This window comes from Schistocerca americana, chromosome X (genome assembly GCF_021461395.2).
Source record: "Schistocerca americana isolate TAMUIC-IGC-003095 chromosome X, iqSchAmer2.1, whole genome shotgun sequence".
Taxonomy (NCBI): Eukaryota; Metazoa; Arthropoda; class Insecta; order Orthoptera; family Acrididae; genus Schistocerca; species Schistocerca americana.
In genome coordinates this window covers 715,095,560-715,115,100 of record NC_060130.1, presented here as the reverse complement: position 1 = coordinate 715,115,100, position 19,541 = coordinate 715,095,560, and the positions used below count along the sequence as shown (strand labels likewise).

Sequence of the window (19,541 nt, the reverse complement as noted above, 5' to 3'; positions counted from 1 at the left end):
TGGAGCCATCGGTGTAAATAAAGGTGTGACCGGCAAGTCGAGCACAAAGCTCGACAAACCGTGAGCAATACACTGCAGCCGGAGTACCCTCCTTCGGGAGTGAGCTGAGGTCGAGATAAATATGAACCGGAGCCTGGAGCCAAGGTGGTGTCGGGCTCTCACCCTCTCTGAAGGTGGTAGGGAGGGCAAAATCCAATTGTCGAAGCAGGCGACGGAAGCGGACTCCGGGGGGCAGCAGGGCAGAAACATACAACCCGTACTGACGGTCGAGAGAATCGGCGAAGAAAGACTTGTAAGAGGGGTGGTCGGGCATAGACAACAGCCGGCAGGCATACCGACACAGCAGTACGTCACGCCGGTAGGTCAATGGTAACTCGGCAGCTTCAGCATAAAGACTCTCGACAGGACTAGTGTAGAAGGCTCCGGTCGCAAGACGTATCCCCCGATGGTGGATGGAGTTGAGCCGGCGTAAGAGGGATGGCCGAGCGGACGAGTAGACGAAGCTCCCATAATCCAGCTTCGATCGGACTATGGACCGATACAAGCGAAGCAGGACAGTGCGATCCGCTTCCCAAGATGAACCGCTAAGAACTCTGAGGACATTAAGGGAACGTGTACAACGGGCCGCCAAATAAGAGACATGTGGAGACCAACACAGTTTCCTGTCCAACGTGAGCCCTAGAAACTTAGTTGTGTCCACGAATGGGAGAACAACGGGACCGAGGATGGCGGAAGGAACGCTTTATATCGCCAAAAGTTGATACAAACCGTCTTCTCTTCAGAGAACCGGAAGCCATTTGCCACGCTCCATGAGTAGAGGCTGTCTAGACAACGCTGAAGGCAGCGCTCCAGGAGGCATGTTCTCTGGGCACTGCAGTAGATCGTGAAGTCATCGACAAAGAGAGAGCCTGAGACATTAGGTGGAATGCAATCCATAATTGGATTGATCGCGATGGCAAAAAGGGCTACCCTCAAGACGGAGCCCTGAGGCACTCCGTTCTCCTGGAGGAAGACGTCGGACAATACGGAACCCACACGTACCCTAAACTTTCGATCCGTTAAAAAGGAATCAATAAAAAGGGACAGGCGACCGCGTAGGCCCCACCTGTGCATAGTGCGGAGGATACCTCCTCTCCAACAGGTATCATAAGCCTTCTCCAAGTCGAAGAACACGGCTACCATTTGGAGCCTTCGCAAAAAGTTATTCATGATGAATGTCGACAAGGTCACAAGGTGGTCAACAGCGGAGCGGCGGCGACGAAAGCCGCATTGGACATTAGTAAGTAGCCGTCGAGATTCAAGAATCCAGACTAACCGAGCATTAACCATGCGCTCCATCACCTTACAGACAAAGCTTGTAAGAGAAATGGGGCGGTAACTAGAAGGAAGGTGTCTATCCTTCCCGGGTTTGGGTATAGGAACAACAACGGCGTCACGCCAACGCATGGGGACTTGACCTTCGGTCCAGACGCGATTGTAGGTACGAAGAAGGAAACTTTTGCCCGCCGCAGAAAGATGTGCCAGCATCTGAACGTGAATGGCATCTGGCCCCGGAGCAGAGGACCGGGACAGTGCAAGCGCACATTCGAGTTCCCGCATAGTAAAGGGGGCATTATAAGTTTCCAGATTCACCAAGTGGAAGGAAGGTCGCCGAGCCTCTTCTGCCTCTTTCCTGGGAAGGAAGGCAGGATGGTAATGGGCGGAGCTTGAAACCTCCGCGAAAAAGCGGCCAAAGGCGTTGGAGACAGCCACAGGATCAACAAGGACCTCATTACCTGAGGTCAGGCCAGGTACCGAGGAGTGGGCCTTAATGCCCGACAGCCGGCGCAGGCTACCCCAAACGACGGAAGAGGGAGTAAAACTGTTAAAGGAGCTGGTGAAAGAGGCCCAACAAGCTTTTTTGCTGTCTTTGATGACTCTACGGCATTGTGCTCGGAGTCGTTTGTATTCAATACAATTCGCCAACGTAGGATGGCGGCGAAAGGTGCGTAAAGCACGTCGTCGAGCACGGATAGCGTCCCTACAAGCCTCGTTCCACCAGGGGACGGAAACGCGACGTGAAGAAGAAGTAGTACGAGGAATGGAACGTTCGGCAGCATTGATGATAACAGCCATGAGGTATTCGACCTGACTGTCACAACTGGGAAAATCGTGGTCCGGAAAGGTCGCCAGGGAGGAGTAAAGTCCCCAGTCAGCTTTCAGTATGTTCCAGCTCGAAGGACGTGGGGATGGGGTGTGGTGCAGGAGATGAATGACACGGGAAGTGGCCCTCGAATAGGTGTCAGAAAGGACATACCACTCGAACCGACGGGCAAGAGTGGTAGAACAGATCGAGAGGTCCAAGTGGGAGTAGGTATGAGTAGAGTCCGAGAGGAAAGTCGGGGCGCCAGTATTGAGGCAGACAAGATTGAGATGGTTGAAGACATCCGCCAAGAGTGAGCCTCTTTGACAGGATGCAGGAGAGCCCCAAAGGGGATGATGGGCATTGAAGTCGCCAAACAATAAAAACGGCGGAGGAAGCTGAACAATCAAGTGCATCATGTCAGCCAGACTAACTGCGGATGACGATGGAGTGTAGATGGTTCAAACTGAAAAAGTAAAAGCAGAAAGAGTAATGCAGACAGCTATTGCTTGGAGTGGGGTGGTCAATGGGATGGGATGGTAATAGACATCATCCCGAACGAGCAACATGACCCCACCATGAGCTGGGATACCGTCCACAGGGGTGAGGTCATACCGCTCCGAGGTATAGTGGGTAAAGGCAATACGGTCAGTCGGGCGCAACTTGGTTTCCTGGAGACCAAGGACGAGCGGACAGTGCAGGCGGAGGAGCAGTTGTAATTCCTCCCGATTAGATCGAATACCTCTTATGTTCCAATGAAACAATGCCATCGCTAGTCAAAAAGTTGGGGGAACGAGACGGGTGAAGAGCTGGTCACCTCAACGGCCGCGGAGGGCCAGGTTGCGAGGGAACAACGCTACAACCGACGGGAGGCGGATCCGGTTCCATCGACTCGTCGCCAGCTGCGGCCGCTGTCCCTGGTTGTGTAGGAGGGGCATCATCATTTGCCGACGAAAGGCCAGCTGAGCGCCTGGCAGCAGAGCGTCCCGGCGAAACTGAGGACGGCCGGGAGCAGCGACTCACGGATGGAGCGTCAGACGAAACGCGCCAGGGTGGAGAGGGGGATAGAGTCTTCTTCTTGGAGGCCTTCTTGGAAGGCCGAGGAGGCACAGGGATGGTGGGCTGGACCCGAAGAAGGTCCTCACGGGCGGGGTTCGTTTTGGAACGCCGGACCTCGGAAGCTGGGGTCCGGAACGTTGCCCCGATGGACGCCTGAGAAGAGGATCGCTTCTCAGGTGGCGTGGGGGGAGGAGGAGGAGGAAGGGTGGCCCCTGGGGCAGAGGGGGTGGGGGCCATGGGGGAGGAGGATTTGGAAGGGAGGGATTTGGGAGGCGGAGGCAGAAACCCCTGATGGGCGGAGGAGGCGGAGGGGGGACAGGATAGAGGTGAGGATACCGCGGAAGGAGTGGACACAACTGAGGCAAACGAAGTGGTCAATGGCACGGGATGGAGGCGGTCATACTTCTTCCTGGCCTCAGAATAAGAGAGCCGATCCAAAGTTTTGATTTCTTGTATCTTCTTCTCCTTCTGATATGCGGGGCAGTCTGAGGATCTAGGCGAGTGGACGCCAGGACAATTAATGCACCGAGGTGGTGGGGTGCGTGTATGTTCCTCACGAAGAGGACGTCCACAATCGCCACAAAGGGGCACAGCCTCACACCGTGACGACATGTGCCCAAAGCGCAAATACCTAAAACAGCGCATAGGAGGCGGGATGTAAGGTCGCATGTCACACCGGTAGCACATCACCTTTACCTTCTCCGGGAGAACGTCCCCCTCGAAGGCGAGGATAAAGGCCCCGGTGTCGATGCGACGGTCTTTGGGGCCGCGCTGGACTCGCCGGACGAAATGCACGCCTCGGCGCTCCAGGTTGGCCCTGAGCTCCTCATCAGATTGTAGCAGGAGGTCACGATGAAAAATAACCCCCTGTGTCCTATTTAGTGCCAGATGTGGGACAATGGATACTGGGATGTCCCCTAGGCGGTCGCACGCCTGGAGCGCCGCTGACTGTGTGGCGGAGGTGGTCTTGATAAGAACAGACCCTGAACGCATCTTGCTGAGAGCCTCGATTTCCCCGAAGATGTCCTCAATGTGCTGAACAAAGAACATGGGCTTGGAGGTGGCGAATGTCCCCCCATCGGTTCGAGAACAGACCAAATAGCGGGGGAAGTACTTCACCCCAAGCCGGCGGGCCTGTCCCTCCTCCCATGGAGTGGCAAAGGGGGAAAGGGCAGGAGAACCAGAACTAGAAACAGTACCTTTTCTTTTGAAAGACTCGGCCGCAGAGCGACCTGATACGTGTTGACGTTCCATCTGCGAAACGTCCGCCCCGATACCACCCACTCCGACCAGGGGCTCTCCCCACGGGCGCCACCCGGCCGCAGCAAGGGCCACCTGGCAGGATGACCATTGCCGGGAGTCCTGATGCCCCATGGAGACGGGCATCTACTCCTTGGCCGACGTGGGGAGGGTGCAGCTCAGGTATCGGCAGTACAATCCCTGTGTTGTCAGGGGGCTACAACCTAGAGGGTACATGACGACCCCACCACAACGGGCTGGCTACCGTGCTGGATTTCTGGTGCCATGGAAAGTCCATCATGATCGCTGGTGCAGATGGAGATGCACTATGGGCGTAACTTGGACAACCCATCAGGCGTTTAGGCCCAATTTGAGCAATAGTGGGTATGGTTACAACGCCGGTGCAATGCTGAGTGCCAAGGTCTTAGTGCACTTAGGACCAGTGGTACACCACGTAAGGTGTCCTTCCCCAAAAGGCTTGTACTTCTGTAGAATTTTGAAAAATGGAGGTCAAACCCCAAGGGGGACCATCACATGGAAGGCCGAAACGGTTGAAACTCCTTTTAGTCGCCTCGTACGACAGGCAGGAATACCTCGGGCCTATTCTTACCCAGGACCCACAGGGGGGATTATAGTGATGTAACTGGATCAGGAGATAATAACAATGATGACCCTAGTTCTTAAAGTGCAGAGAGTAACACTGACAACAAGGTTTTCATGTTACCATTTATCTGATTCTCTGATACCTTGGAAAAGGTGATTGCCCTTAACATAGCCATAAGTATATATTCACATCACTTTACCAGTGTATGCACCATTCTTATACTGGCTGGCTCAACCATATTCTCTGAAGTTTGTGAACTGCTAACACTATCATCAAATATAAGAGAGAGAAACATAATCACATACTTGAAAAGGAGGCATATACAATGTGTATCAGAAAGTTTAAAAAATAGGGACTAATACCTACAACTTGCCACTTCTGTACTTATTATTGTTAAGTTTTCTCCCTTACAACAGGGACATAGCTGCAGCAGTGCAGAAATTCAGGAAATAGAATTTAGATACATGGAATCACATTATTGTCCTCCTCATTTTCTTCCTCAGGAAGCACGAGTAACAATTCAATAATTAGTGGTGGGTATAAAATCCTGACCAATGTTGAGTGGTGGGACCAGAAATGATTCCCTCCAGGAATCAACATAATGATAACTACAGTAAAAACTTTGTTAAAGCCCAGGGGAGATTTCTTGATTCCTTGCGCAAGTGTTGCAACATGGTACACTGGTCAGGATCTATAACCAAGTCGGCATAAGAGGCTCCCTAACTGTTTCAATGGGCTGGGCATGGCCACGGCTGCTTCATGCACCTACCTGAACCAACTGCGTACCACAATTTTGTGAATGTCTCTGAGGCAAAGCCTCAGTGTTGTCATATCTTCTTCAAAGACTACTTTTTTTTGTCTGCAGGCTTTTTAACTTCACAGTTAATGGTAACAGCACTACTGGTTGTCAGGGGTCTTCTTTCACTGATACAACAATAGATATAGGCCCCATATCACATAATTATACATGTAAATTTTTAATCTTGCAAGTAGAAATGAAATTCACAAACATCTTTACCGAAACTGCAATCAAACACCTCCCTCTGACAACTTGCTCTTAAAACTGAAATCTGGGGACCCAACCGATGTGGCACGAAGAAAATAACCAAGTGTATTACTTCTTATTTATCTTTCAGTCCCAGTTGCACTTTTTTTACAGTTACTATAATGTTTTAGTGAATGTGAATCTGCTATGCTATTGACATTCGTCCCCCTCACCCCCTCTGCCTTAATTTCTCCCACCCATCCACCAGTTACCCATTTAAAATATGACCACAGTTGCATACTAAGGTATTCCAATGTGTAGCTGTGATACAGACATGATAGGTAAATTTAACAATTATATATAACACTTTTATACTTTTGGTAAAAATTTTGACTAGGAGTGAAAAAAAAATGAAGGTATGAAAGAAATTTTAATACTGATACAGCTGCTGAATTCTCTGGTGATGAATATGTCGGCTGAAGAAGTTAAAAACCAAGTTTTTCACTAGTGTACAATGTCAGTTTGATATACACACTACTATATAAACAATTACTAATGTCATCAAAGCTGCTGGCATGCTGTATGATTGTTCATTCTGCAAAGATTAAAAATTAGTTTGGCTACATTACAGCCAGGACACAATTCAGATTCCTGAAGTATTCATATTTTTCTTTATTTATTTTCCCCTCCTTTCTTTCTTCATTCATGTAGGGAACATGTTCTCAGACTTCAGGAAACTGTGTGTACAGGTTGTGGAAGAAATACAATTTCACCCACACTCATAATTTATCTTCTAAAAATTGCAGAATAGCTTTGTGGTTACAACAAACTATCCCACAGTTACGCCAATAACATTTTGTAGCTCAGCTTAACAAAATTAGCATTTTCAGTTAACCATTGATCCATAGTCCATCAACAGTTTGGATGCTTTTTAAATAAGCAGCTGCCTTATACATATTGGATTTATTGTTTTGTTACACAATGTATTTTGTCAGCTATCATAAGCAGGTTTCCAACAATTAATGGAAGTGATTAAACAATGAAGATGACAGAACAAGGTAAAACAAGTATAGGTAAATAAGAACAATAAATTTCAATTGTAAAATATTGCTCTTTGTTGAACATCCACACCAAGCTGAGAATCGCTGACATCACAACTGAGGGAATATATAACCATGCAAGAAGACCTCATTCAAAAGGTCTGTGATTATTTACCTAGTGGCCTTGAGACTACTTCAGGTAAATGAAAAATTACAAGTTACAAAATGGTTCATATCCTAAATAAAACATCAAATCCCTCATTTTGGGTGACTAAGCCATTTTACAACTCACATACGCCGTATGCATTGTGAAATTCAAAAGCAACCACTGAACTAATGTATGTTTTACATAATGTCTTTGACAACATTTACAATGGAATAATCATACAAAAATTATAAAGATGGGTAAGCATCAGGGGAGGATTGCATTTGACTGGGACATTACCTGTCCAACTGCCTGTATGGCATGGATGACAGGACAGTGACAGTAGACACTGAAAGATCTGCCCTTAGAATGGAAGTGTAGGTTACCTAATGGTATCTTTTAAAGTAGTGACCGACCTTTAATTACAGATATGCAAGAGAATGTTCATGTCCAATAAACCAATATGAGTTGATATAATTCTGTAGGTACTAGCCTTTTGCTGAAAATCAATATTTTCTGATAACCTGAGTTTTTTTTTTAATAATTCAACACCAATCTCAAGAGTTCATACAACTCTGCAGACTATGAACTGTTTTCAACTTGACAAGGGACTAGAGGGGATAAAGAGAAATATTCAATACTAGTTGTCGGCTCTGACCAGTGACATAGCAAACCTGTGACAAATGTCAAAGAACATGGTGACTAATGTCGTAACATTGGTGATTTTTCCAAATAGTTACAGATATGCCTGCCCCCACAACTAGGGTTTTTTGTTTTCACATGCATTATGTTCAGCAGCTACCAACAAAATTGTGAAAATACACACCAATGGCAAAGTCACATCAGCTGTTACTATCATCTCTCTAATAAAAGCCAATGACTAACATCAAATATTCCTTTTGACATGATAGAGCTGTCAAAATGTGGCTTCATTCAATCTGTTTCAAGAAGGGAGGGGGGCACAGCATACAGTGACAAATGCCTATGTACATCAACAGTTTTAATGTTTAAATGCCTGTAAACACTTTGTCCACAGGTACCAATGCTATAAAGATTTGTTTGTTGCATTCTAGCTGCAATTCCTTAAAAAGAATGCTAAATCTGCATCCCACTGCAATTAGACAGTTAATTAAGAAATGAAAGAAGATTAGAGTTTAACATCCCACCAATAGTGGTGTCATCCAAGACAGAGCACAAGCTCAGATTGCAAAAGGATGGGGGTAATCAGCAACGCCCTTTTCAAAGCAACCATTTTGGCATCTGCCTGGAGCAATTTATGAAAATCACAAATAACCTGAATCTGGATGACTGAACAGGGATTTGAATTCCCATCCTCCTGAATGCAAGTCCAGTGTGCTAACCACAGCACCATCTCACTCTGTAGTCAAGGATAAAGTTTAGCTTGTTACCCAAGTTATCTCCTGAGAGGTTGTCATCGTGCTAATGTGGTATTGAGTTTAGATAGTTGATATGGTAACGTGGGTTGTTGAAATGTTTTCAGTGAGTTATTACAGTGTTTCTTCCTTTGTTTTAGGTCTGATTGGTTTGGTGATTTTTGTGCAGAATGAAATCTAATTTTTTATTCTTTTTTGTTAGGTATGGACAAGACAGAGAAGTTTATGAGTGTATTGTTGAACTCAGATGGGTGACGATATGATGTCTGACATACATTTTCTGCAGATGTCCAGTCCTATTGCTGAGTATGTTAGGTGTCACCTTTGTGGCAACACCATGAGGTTGAGAGATCCAGCAGCCTGGAACAGGGATATAAACATGTGGCATCGTCGGCATGCACATGTGCGTGTGGTGGACTACCTACGTGGTATTCCTGGAGGCTTTTTTTGCTAAGTAATTTTTGTTTTGGTTTTATTCTATAGTAATTGTGATGCTTTGTCTGTTATATATTTATCGTAGGTCAGTTGCGTTTTAATTGATGTAGCGAATATGGAGTATTTGGGTTTTTGAATTGTTGGGGTTTTGGTTCCACTTTTCGGAGTTTTAGGCAGTAGTTTTTTCATATTGATAGCTGCGGTCGAGTTATATAGGTTAAAGGAAATGTGGTTGAGCTAAAGGGAAATGTTGAATTCTTGTGATTTAATTGGTGTGGTGGAACATTGTAATTTAAATTTTTTTAATGTTATTTGTTTTGCGATGATGCAGAGATTTTTCTTGTTGTATATTTAGCTTGTCCTCGGCCTAAACCCCCAATTTTCCGTGGATGTCCTGTTACTTTCATTTTATTTTTGCAGTGAGACATTGTGTCATTTTCATTTTTGTCCACATTTGTTGCCGTGTGTATGTAGTTGCGTAATTGTCATTTTGTATGCACTGGAAGTAACCATTTCCACCATATTGATGACGACATGGGGCAAAGCATATGGTTGGAATCTGACACTTCTGTAATGCAAACAAGTCCATTATTTATACATTACAATAAAAATATTTATGGATATAGGAAGTTTATGATGCAAAAACCAGAACGGGGGGAAAAGCAACATGTGATTTTAAAATGTTTACTATGCCATGTTTGTTTCCACAATAGTTGTGCTAACATATCTGAAAGTGCTATGTATGATGGTACGCTGATAATATGTAAATGGTAGTTGCACTTTTTCCTTTTTAGATGTGGATTTCACATGCGAGATATTTCTACCCATGACTACTATTGGTGTGCAGAATGATCAGGGACAACAACATATTTTCATTTCAAAAGAAAACAGGAAAATGACTTCCTTTAATGAAGGGGGGGAGGGGGGGGGCACACAGCTTTCTTACATTGTCTCTGGCTGGAGACACTGCTTTTTGACACATACTAATATGATAAAACAGATCTCTGAAGGCTAAAGCAGTAATCACCTGTGATATTCAAGTAAAGGTAGCTCATTGAAGACCTCATTGACAGCTAAGTAAAGCCGTGTTTTAGAGGACTACGACAAATGAGGTCATGAATGTCTGAGGTTGCCTCACTTCCTAGTGTATTTCCCATTCTTTTTTCTCAGAATCATATGGTACCCTCCCCATGGTTTGTAGCTCCATAACGACTACATGACAGTCACTGATCTACATTGGTTCACTACTGATACGTATCAATAGTCCATCCAAAACTGCATGTTCACTCCATGAACATATTTCTGTGTACACTGCTTGTGTGTGGTTGGATTAAATTTCGCAAGATTTTGTGGTAGATTAATATTCAAATAAATAAAAAAAATCAGTTATGTAAGTACCAACCATGTAACCATGTTTTCACGAAGCAAATTTCTCTTATTTGTGAATCTGCTGGCACATTCCACACCAAGGCTAGTTGTCGCAGTCTTTATCACAACACAGGGAAAGAAAGCTGAATGAAATTGAGAACTCGTTATCATATTAATAATACAACTGCAGTTTGACTGTCACTAACGGTTGAAAGTTGAATAGTGTGTCTCCTAAATACCAAAATATCCTACTGACACAATGCTAACCTCCAAACCGTTTAAAAGAAATTCAGACAAAAGGTTGTCAGGAGCTGGAAAGGGGGTGCTCTTGCATGCTTTCAACAATTCAGAGGTACACTCAGTATAATGTAGTACTTCATTATAGCTCTTGACAATAATTCAAGTAGAGATTGAGTTCATACAGTTAACAGGTAGGCAGCACAGCAGCTACAGGTTATGAATTGGCTAAGTTTCTACTATGCCAGTAGTGACAGAACCCTTAGGGCAAATACAGAAGACAACAGCACAATGTGTAACCAGGATAGTATGTATAACATAGCATAATCAAATGGTGGGAGAAAGGAACAATACATATTGAAGTTTCACAAAGAGCAGAGTGGCACATTACTCAAATATCAAACAAATAATGTTACCTCCACATTGTTACAGTCTTGATCAATGAAGCACAGAACAGTACAAAATGTTTTCTTAGCAGAAAGTAGGAGTAGATGAATACCATGATTTAAACTGTAAGAATACAAAGAACAGTAGGTAACCTTCCGACACTTAAGAAGCAGTAAGAAAATCATTCTGATCTAAAAAAAAAAAAAAAAAAAAAAAAAAAAAAAAAAAAAAAAAAAAAAAAAAAAAAAAAAAAAAAAAAACACCTCAAAACTTACTCAAGGAAAAGTCCAGTAATGTGTTCCTAGAAAGAACCGATACCTTCCCCTCAGAATCAAGTAGCAGAACAATCTATGTATGCATACTTAAAAAGCAAGTAGAAATGAAATTCTTCAGAACCCCTACAACAATTTGCAAATTTGCAATCTTGTCCACAGTGAACATCACAACTGTATAAGCCTGGAACAGGATTGTCAGTTCCAGGTTCAATAATCAGTTTCTTCAGGAAAATGATCAACCCTTCTGAGGGAATTATGAAGTGTAAATTACAGGCTTCTCCACTGATGGTACACAGAATGGCTTGCACTGGGGTTGGAAGTTGGAAAGACAGGTACTTCTCAGCAGCAGGCATTATGCTGATTAAGAATGGCAAGGTCTAGCCTTTGCACTTGATCATGTCCTAAACGCTGAAACAAACCTAACTGAATAAAACAAATTACTGAAAATTTAAGATGAATGAGCAACTAGATTATGTAAAGAATACAATGACTTGTTGAAATGACATAAAAGGGTAGGACTACATGTAAAGTGCACAACAAACGATACTATACCAGTTAAAAGGTGAGAACTGATGTGAAATTATTTGAAACCAATATGTTATGGCAACAGATATGGCACTACTATGCACATATTACCAGAACAGGAAAAACTTTACAGAAAAATGACACAGGACTCCGACATTTTGTAGGTCTGTCCAGTGAACAGACAAGTGACGCACATGCATTCTTCGTGGATCAATATAGTCCAGAGTTTTCATTTCATCCACTGAATAGTAAACATAGACTCATCTGAGCTCGTTTACAGAAAGTGGCATAGATATTAGATTATGTTACAATTGCTTTTTTTATTTCTACATTTATTCAATTAGCATTACACCGGCCGGTGTGGTCGAGCGATTCTTGGCGCTTCAGTCTGAAACCGCGCAACCGCCACGGTGGCACGTTCGAATCCTGCCTCGGGGCATGGATGTGTGTGTGATGTCCTTAGGTTAGCTATGTTTAAGTAATTCGAAGTTCTAGGGGACTGATGACCTCAGATGTTGAGTCCCATAGTCCTCAGAGCCAATTAGCATTACATAAAAACAAACACACACACACACACACACACACACACACACACACACACACACACACACACACACACACACACACACACAATACAGATTAAATTATAGAAAATTCCACTACAACTAGATGAGAAATAAAAGATCACAGCAAATTTCTTAACTCTTTTACTACCTTTGTACATTTTCCTAGTAGTTCTGAGACTTTTCAGTACACACTCAAAACAAACTGGGATCAAAATATATTATTAACCAGTTTTTATCCTTTCTGGGTTGAGTTTCTGTTCATATACAATTTCTGGTTCATTAGCCAAAGCCTTGCCTGCTAAAAGCTGTTTTTAACACACAATATGAGTGATATTTCTCCACATTATCTACAACATATTCTACCAGGTGGCTTTGTAAGAATCATACACGATTCAAAATTTGCTTTTGTGTAGCATGTCCAGGTGTGAATAATAGTGTGCTTTTTGAGGCCACTCTCTCAGCTTTTTCATGCAAGAAACCTAATTTTTTTTACAAAAGAAATTCATTATAGGCATTTCAAATGTCTGATGCTACTAGAAGATTACACAGTTACAAAATTCTTGGTGTGCTATGGTGCCCAAGATCATTAAATCCATAACACAAATGCAAACAAAAGGTGAAGTGGTGCAGATAGGAACATTACATTCAGTAGGATGAGATTTCAAGTCCCCCAGTCATTCAATTCACATTTTCAACTGCTTCTCTGAATAACTTGGCACAAGAGTCACTTCAGCAAAACTGTTACTCTGCTACCCAGCTCAATGAAATTTGTACGTTAATCAGCAAATTGTTTTTCCAGTACATAAGATGATAGAGCCCCATCCAAAATTTTTGATGTGATGACAGACTGATCTGTAGCATTGCCCGAGATTAACTCAATATATAATGCATTTTGTTAGACACAACTATAATTTCAGGGTATATCCAGCAAAATTATGTCAGTTCACATACCAGTTATTGACAAATCCCCAATGCGTATTTTGGTGCATTACATATGTAAAATATGAACAATGTAAAGAATGAGGATGGGGGGGGGGGGGGGGGGGGTGGCATGTGTAACTGAAATACTCTTGCTTAATATAGTTAGTTATTATTTCTGACTTATTCAGCAACAATTCTTGCCTACTATATACTGACAGCAGATAACACTAAAAATTTTAATATAATTAACCGTGTTTATGTATTTGAACTTGCTTTTGTAGTCAAGATTACATAAAAGTGTACTACCACCGCCACCACTATATGCAGGTGGTGGAGCTATACTTTTCCAGTACAATATGCCAGCTCTTCCCTTGACATTCTTAGCAAGAGTGGAAGCAGCCTACTGTACATGCAAAACAGCCAGAGTGGCCTGAACGTAAAGCGTGCAGTATTCATAATTGGAGTATGTAGAGAATATCAAGGATTTTATTCTTTGTGTTGTAGTGGACATGGCCAATTTCAAATTCACAGGTTCTCATAATTTATATCACAATATAGCCCGTTGACAAACATCGCCAATTTTATTTTATGCCTTGCCTCGCGAACCGAAAAGTACGCTTTCTACTCTCTCGATTCAGGTATAAACAACTGTCAATACACGGCCTGAACTCCACAAAAATTACTTTATAACAATATTGCGATACAGACTATAAAAAAATAAAAACACCTCATAACTTGTCAGCTAAAACGCTACATTACAACATGCTCACAATTGTACAGTCAAAGAGTAATAACAAATAATAATGAGCCATCAATCCACTAACGAGTACGTGCATTAATGTCACCGATCTTACTACATCGGTTAATGGAAGAGGTTTTAATCTTCAAATAATTTCACTCTACACACGGACCATACTCACATTTTTTCTATGCATTACACTACAAAAATTTAAATCTGTATTTAAATACCGCAGAGAATTATTATTTATTTCTTCGGACACTAGATAATACCTCCAACCCGAGAACGGCGGCGAACTGATGATTTTATGCGTCAATATCCGGAAATATATCTTTCTATTGCACAACGCCTGTGCACCCTCTGTCGGACACAAATTTACTTAAATTCGCTACACTAAACTCCAAACAATTCCCTCGTCTTCGACACGGGCGTAAGCAGCAGTTCCTTTCTCCTAGGCTCACGCCCCTGCGCCTGCGCTCTGTCGAAGGGAATATGGTATGTACCACGTTATCGACTATCTAATTGTCCAGATACCACGCCTATCAAATACCATTTCCAACAAGCTCTAAAACATCGTGCGTGGTTCAAAAAGGAGAGACTCTGTTTGAGAAGCTAATAATGTATTTTTCATCGATCTCAGATTTTCTGAAATTCCGATTTACTTATTAAATTAGTAATAACTTAAAATAATTAATTATAAAGGAAAGGCGGGATTGAATTTCAAGAGGAAAGATAGTGATAATTATACCTATGATTGCAAAAAGTAATACAAAGCCTGGTGGAAAATGGGTGAGAAACGAGAATTACTGGTGAACGAATATCCATTCATATGCTGTAATTTGAGCTCGTTGTCAGTTTCATACAAACAATTACAGGAATGTAATTGATCCAAATGGCTCTGAGCACTATGGGACTTAACATCTGAGGTCATAACTCCCGTAGAACTTAGAACTACTTAAACCTAACTAACGTAAGGACATCACACACATCCATGCCCGAGGCAGGATTAGAACCTGCGACCGTAGCGGTCGTGCGGTTCCAGACTGAAACGCCTAGAACCGCGCGGCCACAAGGGCCGGCAGGAACATAATTAGTAAAGTTAACATTGCAGCTCAATAGACGGCATGGCGGACTGAATCTCTGCTTACAACGCCTAGAACCGCTCGACCACAAGGGCCGGCAGGAACATAATTGGTAAAGTTAACATTGCAGCTCAATTGACGGCATGGCGGACTGAATCTCTGCTTACAACGTCAGTGCCTTTTTGACTGAGGATACCAGTCACCTGACAGATGGAATAGTTATAGTGATCAAATGATCGTATTTATTTGTGTCTGCCGGCCGGGGTGGCCGAGCGGTTCTAGGCGCTACAGTCTGGAACCGCGCGACCGCTACGGTCGCAGGTTCGAATCCTGCCTCGGGCATGGATCTGTGTGATGTCCTTAGGTTAGTTAGGTTTAAGTAGTTCTAAGTTCTAGGGGACTGATGACCTCAGAAGTTAAGTCCCATAGTGCTCAGAGCCATTTTATAATGATAAAAAAAATGAGAGCGACAGTCACCCTGCAATTGGAAACCTATAGTAGTGGCACAACCTGCTTCGCAAGTTATTGAAACTATGAACGTAAACCTAAGAAATACGTTTTTAGATAACAGCCTCTTAAACTGCTCTGAAGGGCGGTATTCAAATGGACCTTTTACTGTTATGCATTTCTATATACCATACTCCGTGTATTACATTGTTTTAAAAATAGGCACTACAGTCATGTACATCAGTAAATCTTTCCATTTATCCATGATTAGACTATACTGTACGGATGTCTTAAGAGTGCCAAAACAAATGTAAGGCCAATTCACACTGGTCTCATGGCATCGTTGCATCATCGCCGTCACATCAGGGTCTGTACATCACGAGTGACTAAAAATCTGGAATACGTCTGGCATTCGGCCGAAATCGGAAAGATGTCACATATCATCCTTCGCTTCTGGCGTCGTTTTACCAGCGGCAATACTCTCAGGTACTTGCCTAACCACAGAACCGGCAATCGCGACATATCCTAAAATAAACAGCCAAATATTTGTGACAGGCAAGAATAGGTTGGTTGGTTGTTTTTGGGAAGGAGACCAGACAGCGAGGTCATCGTTCTCATCGGATTGGGGAAGGACGGGGAAGGAAGTCGGCCGTGCCCTTTGGAAGGAACCATCCCGGCATTTGCCTGGAGCGATTTAGGGAAATCACGGAAAACTTAAATCAGGATGGCCGGACGCGGGATTGAACCGTCGTCCTCCCGAGTCCAGTGTCTAACCACTGCGCCACCTCGCTCGGTAGGCAAGAATACATAAATATCATTGCTGCTCGTTTTACTTGCAATAATTTAAGCTGTACTCTTATGCCTAATTTAAACGACGACATTGGGTTGCGCCACTCGTTGCGCGGAATGAGTGAACGCAAATGATTTCATATTTGACTGTAGACACGGCGAAACCAGTATACTCTTCAGTTCCGTCGTTTTGTGGGTTCCTGAGCTGTGTCTGAAATGAAAGTTTTGGCAGCTGCGCATCGCACGAGTAGTGATGGAGTTAAAGCATGTTGCGTGGAATCGCTGTATAAGACAAAAATAAGAAACGTGTTTCGATTCGTGACTGGATGAAGAAAAGACGTCAACTTGGTTGCTCAGCATCCTTACTGAAATAATTTGTAATGGAAGACCCAAGAAATTCTTTTAATTATCTTAGAATGCCACCAGAAATGTTCACGTTTCTTCTAAATAGAGTTCATTATGCGATAAGGGATAAAGATACTGTAATGCATGAAGCACTGTCGCCAGAACTGAAATTACATATCACCTTGCGATCATTTCAATCGAGAACACTCGACATGCTATATGATGCGGTTTTAGTTGGTGATGACGCTTTTTCATTAACACCAATAATTACTGACATTAACAGTAATAATTTTGGACATTAACAGCAGTAATTATTCGAAGCAGGCCGCATTAAGAAGAGAATGGTTTGCAAACTACTCTCTTGAAGATATCTCTGTACAGTGGCAATATTTCAAAATTCAAACATATGTGAATGGGGAGCAATGCTGCGTCGTTTTAAATGGGTGAACAATATATAAAGTATGAAGCTTCTTGATTTGTGTAGCCTTCCCTCCTGGCAACAAAATTCCTTAAAAAATGTCGGCCAATTCGAACTATGGGACTTTAGTCTTGTAGACGAGAGCATTTTCACAACTAGAATTACATTTGCTTGTATTTTTCTTAATTCAGTTGTATATGTGCTCCTAATTCGATAAATTCTGTCATGCAGCTCAGATATTGACAAACTATCTCTGTTCTGATCACACGTGAAGGTCTCAGAAGCAGCAATATATTGCTTATTTTTTTAATCAGCAGCACTGAAATTCCACAAACACCTATGCAAGGCATAGATAACCAAAAAGCGAGCATTATTCTCCATTCCTCATTGCATATTTCAGTTTGTCTACACTCTACAAACACACATAACCTCAAAACTCATGCAACTATTGCCGCCAAAGTTGGGACACGGCCAAAAGTGTATACTCTACTGGCCATTAAAATTGCTACACCACGAAGATGACGTGCTACAGACGCGAAATTTAACAGACAGGAAGAAGATGCTGTGATATGCAAATGATTAGCTTTTCAGAGCATTCACACACGGTTGGCGCCGGTGGCGACACCTACAACGTGCTGACATGAGGAAAGTTTCCAACCGAATATTACGGTATACTGATAATTTTTACTTATTGACCGTCTGACAGCAACTGAATAAAACACAATTTTAGTGCCATACGCGTTTCGCCTTTATTTTCTGCAAGGCATCATCAGTGGCAGGTTGCGTGAACAATTTCTTACATATTATGCTCCTGTTGCATTTTTGGTGTTGTTCTTCTTCTTATGAACGCCAATTTGCGGTTTTTTCCACATTCCACAGCACTATGCACTGAACGCTTGTTTTAATGCAATGTTTAGGTTTCAGACGGCCCATAAGTAAAAATTATCAATATACCGTAATATAAACTTCCGCCTTTATTTTCTGCAAGGCATCATCAGTGGCCTGGAATATGTACATATGTTAGCTATTTTATTTACATTTTTGTCATTGTGCCTAATTCAAACCTGAACAGAAACCAAAACATTGCATTAAAACAAGTGTTCAGTGCATAGAGCTGTGAAATGTGGAAAAAACCGCAAATTGGCGTTCATAAGAAGAAGAACAACACCAAAAATGCAACAGGACCGTAATATGTAAGAAATTGTCCACGCAACCTGCCACTGATGATGCCTTGCAGAAAATAAAGGCGAAAAGCGTATGGCACTAAAACTGTGTTTTATTCAGTTGCTGTCAGACGGTCCATAAGTAAAAATTATCAATATACCGTAATATTACACGCAACCGAGGAAGACAGGACTATAAAAGTTTCCAACCGAATTCTCATACACAAACAGCAGTTGACCAGCGTTGCCTGGTGAAACGTTGTTGTGATGCCTCATGTAAGCAGGAGAAATACGTACCATTACGTTTCCGACATTCATAAAAGTCGGATTGTAGCGTTTCACGATTGCAGTTTATTGTATCTACATCTACATCCTTACTCCGCAAGCTACCTGACGGTGTGTGACGGAGGATACTTTGAGTACCTCTATCGGTTCTCCCTTCTATTCCAGTCTCGTATTGTTCGTGGAAAGAAAGATTGTCGGTATGCATCTGTGTGGGCTCTAATCTCTCTGATTTTATCCTCATGGTTTCTTCGTGAGATATACGTAGGAGTTCGTGGAAAGAAAGATTGTCGGTATGCATCTGTGTGGGCTCTAATCTCTCTGATTTTATCCTCATGGTTTCTTCGTGAGATATACGTAGGAGGGAGCAATATACCGCTTGTCTCCTCGGTGAAGGTATGTTCTCGAAACTTCAACAAAAGCCCGTACTGAGCTACTGAGCATCTCTCCTGCAAAGTCTTCCACTGGAGTTTATCTATCATCTCCATAACGCTTTCACGATTACTAAATGATCCTGTAACTAAGTGCACTGCTCTCCATTGGATCTTCTCTATCTCCTCTATCAACCCCACCTGGTATGAATCCCACACTGGTGAGCAATATTCAAGCAGTGGGCGAACAAGTGTACTTTAACCTACTTCCTTTCTTTTCGGATTGCATTTCCTTAGGATATTTCCAAAGAATCTCAGTGTGGCATCTGCTTTACCGACGATCAACTTTATATGATCATTCCATTTTAAATCACTCCTAATGCCTACTCCCAGATAATATATGGAATTAATTGCTTCCAGTTGCTGACCTGCTATATTGTAGCTAAATGATAAAGGATCTTTCTTTCTATGTATTAGCAGCACATTACACTTGTCTACATGGAGATTCAGTTACCATTCCCTGCACCATGCATCAATTCGTTCGTATCGCGACATTGCTGCTCGCGTTGGTCGAGAGCCAATGACTGTTAGAAGAATATGGAT

General features: G+C 42.9%; 1 protein-coding gene across 2 annotated transcripts in view; it reads right to left on the bottom strand.

Annotated features, from left to right (window-relative positions):
- LOC124555557 (transmembrane protein 43 homolog) overlaps positions 1 to 14,511 on the bottom strand; it is a 248,401-nt gene extending 233,890 nt beyond the window's left edge. The window contains exon 1 of one of the 2 annotated variants that reach the window (XM_047129516.1): positions 14,272 to 14,511. The gene's annotated coding sequence lies outside the window, so the exon portion shown is untranslated. The remainder of the gene's footprint in view (positions 1 to 14,271) is intronic. The other variant, XM_047129515.1, reaches the window with a different exon arrangement.
- Between the last annotated feature and the right edge of the window lie 5,030 nt (positions 14,512 to 19,541).